We start from the raw sequence: 3,766 nt of genomic DNA, 5'->3' as shown, positions 1-3,766 counted from the left end.
GTCACCTGAGGTCAGGAGTTCGAGACCAGCCTGACCACCATGGTGAAACTCTGTGTCTACTAAAGATACAAAAATGAAGGGCTGGGCGTGGTCGCTCCCAGCTGTAATCCCAGCACTTTGGGAGGCCAAGGTGGGCGGATCACGAGGTCAAGATATGGACACCATCCTGGCCAACATGGTGAAACCCCCATAATTAGCCAGGTGTGGTGGCACGTGCCTGTAGTCCCAGCTACGCGGGAGGCTGAGGCAGGAGAATCGCTTGAACTCGAGAGGCAGAGGTTGCAGTGAACAGGGATTGTGCCACTGCACTCCAGCCTGGTGACAGAGTGAGACTGCGTCTCAAAAAAAAAAAAAAAAAAAAAAAAAAAAAAAAAATTAGCCAAATGTGGTGGCAGGCACCAGTAATCCCAGCTACTCGGGAGGCTGAGAGACAGGAGAATTGCTTGAACCCGGGAGGCGAAGGTTGCAGTGTTATGAGAGACCTTGGCCGAGGCAAACAACCCCAGGAAGCCTGGATTAAGTGGTATGGAGGTGGCTCATGACAGTTTGGTTTTATTCTCTCCAGGGAGACGGAGATTGCAAGGAAAATCATGAGTCAGTGCCTGGAAGGTGTAAGTTCCTTTGGACAAAAGGTGTGACTTGTAGATGCAGGGTTGGAAGGCACAGGTGGTTGAAGGATTCTGTGGGTGGCAGTTGGTTGAGAGTGTGAAGTTTCGGTCTAAAATTTAAAGGCAAATAAAAAGGAGTGAATTAATGGCATTCGAAGCAACCTGGATGGGATTGGAGACTATTGTTCTTAGTGAGTAACTTGGGTATGGAAAACCAAATATAACTTGTGTTCTCACTTATAAGTGGGAGCTAAGCTATGAGGATGCAAAGGCATAAGAATGATACAGTGGCCGGGCGCGGTGGTTCAAGCCTGTAATCCCAGCACTTTGGGAGGCTGAGGCGGGTGGATCACGAGGTCAAGAGATCGAGACCCTCCTGGTCAACATGGTGAAACCCCGTCTCTACTAAAAATACAAAAAATCAGCTGGGCATGGTGGCGTGTGCCTGTAATCCCAGCTACTCAGGAGGCTGAGGCAGGAGAATCGCCTGAACCCAGGAGGCGGAGGTTGCAGTGAGCCGAGGTCGGGCCATTGCACTCCAGCCTGGGTAACAAGAGCGAAACTCCGTCTCAAAAAAAAAAAAAAAAAAAAAAAAAAAAAGAATGATACAGTGGACTTTGGGGACTGGGAAGGATGCGATAGGGTGGGAAGCGGGTGAGGGATAAAAGACTACAAATTGGGTTCAGTGTATACTGCTCCAGTGACAGTGCACCAAAATTTCACAAATCACCACTAAAGAACTTACTCATGTAACTGCATACCCCCTGTTCCCTAGAAACCTATGGAAATATATATGAATACATATATATTTTTTAATTTTTAGAAGCTGTAGGAAGGAATACTGTAGGAAGAGGGGCTGTTCTGTGTCACGTGATTCCATCCCAGCCCAAAAAACAGGCCTGTGTCACCAGATTTTATGAATTCTGAGGCATGAATTACCATTTTCCTTAAGTCCCCTTAGAAGGTGTTTGTGATTTAGTGTCTTACTGCCATGGAATCTGTTTTGTGAGTCTGATGATGTCCAATTAACATGAATGTAGGTCAATTGCTCTGTCTTAACTCTAAAAGGAAGAAGGTGTAAGGAGGCTCCTCTGATCCTCTCTTTCTTTTTTTCTTTTTTCTTTTTTTGAGATGGAGTTTTGCTCTTGTTGCCCAGGCTGGAGTGTAATGGCGCAATCTCTGTTCACTGCAACCTCTGCCTCCCTGGTTCAAGCAATTCTTCTGTCTCAGCCTCCTGAGTAGCTGGTACTACAGGCATGCACCACCATGCCCGGCTAATTTTGTATTTTTAGTAGAGATGGGGTTTCTCCGTGCTGGTCAGGCTGGTCTCGAACTCCAGACCTGAGGTGATCTGCCCACCTTGGCCTCCCAAAGTGCTGGTATTATAGGCATGAGCCACCTCTCCTGGTTTGTCTCCTCTGATCTTCCTGTCACAGCGGGGAACTCCATTTTGAGCATTTTTATTGCTGATCTTGGCCAAGAGCAGATCAGTTCACTTAGTTGTTGGTGGGGGGAGGGTGCTTTATTTTGTTAATAGTTTAGAGGTGGACTGGATGCAGTGGCTCACCCCTGTAATCCCAACACTTTGGGAGGCCAAGGCAGGCAGATCACTTAAGGGCAGGAGTTCGAGACCAACCTGGCCAACATGGCAAAACCCCATCTCTATTAAAAATACAAAAACAGTGGCTGGGCACGGTGGGTCAAGCCTGTAATCCCAGCACTTTGGGAGGCTGAGGCAGGTGGATCACGAGGTCAAGAGATCGAGACCATCCTGGTCAACATGTGAAACCCCGTCTCTACTAAAAATACAAAAAATTAGCTGGGCATGGTGGCGTGTGCCTGTAATCCCAGCTACTCAGGAGGCTGAGGCAGGATAATTGCCTGAACCCAGGAGGCGGAGGTTGCGGTGAGCCGAGATCGTGCCATTGCACTCCAGCCTGGGTAACAAGAATGAAACGCCAACTCAAAAAAAAAAAAATGGCTTAGAGGAGGTTTGAGGACAGGCTTTTATAATTTGAAAGGAAAATAAAACCTTAGGACCCCAATTTTTTTTTTTTTTTTAAGATGGGGTTTCATCATGATGGCCAGGCTGGTCTTGAACTCCTAACCTCAGGTGATCCACCCACCTCAGCCTCCGAAAGTGCTAGGATTACAGGTGTGAGCCCACGCCCCCAGCCGAGGACCCCAATTTTTATGCAGAAAAATATTAAGCTAAAAGTTGAGTCAAGCAAGAAATTGCCTTTTTTTCCTAAGTGAATAGCTACAGATAAAAAGTTATATATCTCCAGAGGAAGTGGCTTATCCCATATAAAGTGTTGATTTGCTGGGTGAGACACGAATACATAATTGACTATTCTCTTGCCTGCTTCTTTTCTGTTGCAATATGTGGATTACATACTATACCCTACTTCTTACCCATCCAGCACACTTTTCCCCCTTATATATTGAAGTTCTCAAAATTGTCCTTAGAGAACGTCACCAACTATAGACCTGCATTTGTGTCTTCTGGGCCTGTCCTTAACCTTGTGAAAATAAACATCTAAGTTGATTCAGAAGCATCTCAAATATTTTTGGTTTATGATTTATTTCATGAACAGCCAAACCACATTAAATACTAGATTGGTGTACAGTGATGCAGTCGCCTTATTTGGATTTGTCAACTCGAAATAATCGAAAAGATTAGATTTCAGTTTTGAAGCATTTATTCAAGTAGTAAGCTGGGAATGGCCTATTTGGGAAAACACGGACTCCAGAGAAATGGCTCAGTGCTCTGAAGTTAAATGTTAAATTCTTCCTTATGTAGGAAAAAGGCAAAGAAATTGAACAGGATTACATTTTCCATATAAGGCTGATGTATGAGGTACAACAATTTAATTTGTTACAGTTTGCTTTTTTTCTCCAGGCCTTTATTTTCTTTATAGCTGATTTTCATTTCCTTCCCTATTTGTTTATTTATTTATTTATTTATTTATTTTTCAGACAGAGTCTCACTCTGTCACCAGGTGCCAGGCTGGAGTGCAGTGGCACGATCTCAGCTCACTGCAACCTCTGCCTCCCGGATTCAAGCAATTCTCCTACCTCAGCCTCCCGAGTAGCTGGGACTACAGGCGTGCGCCACCGTGCCTGGCTGATTTTTGTATTTTTAGTAAAGACAGGGT

The sequence above is a fragment of the Saimiri boliviensis genome, chromosome 14 (assembly GCF_048565385.1).
Source record: "Saimiri boliviensis isolate mSaiBol1 chromosome 14, mSaiBol1.pri, whole genome shotgun sequence".
NCBI lineage: Eukaryota > Metazoa > Chordata > Mammalia > Primates > Cebidae > Saimiri > Saimiri boliviensis.
This window is presented reverse-complemented; position numbering follows the sequence as displayed.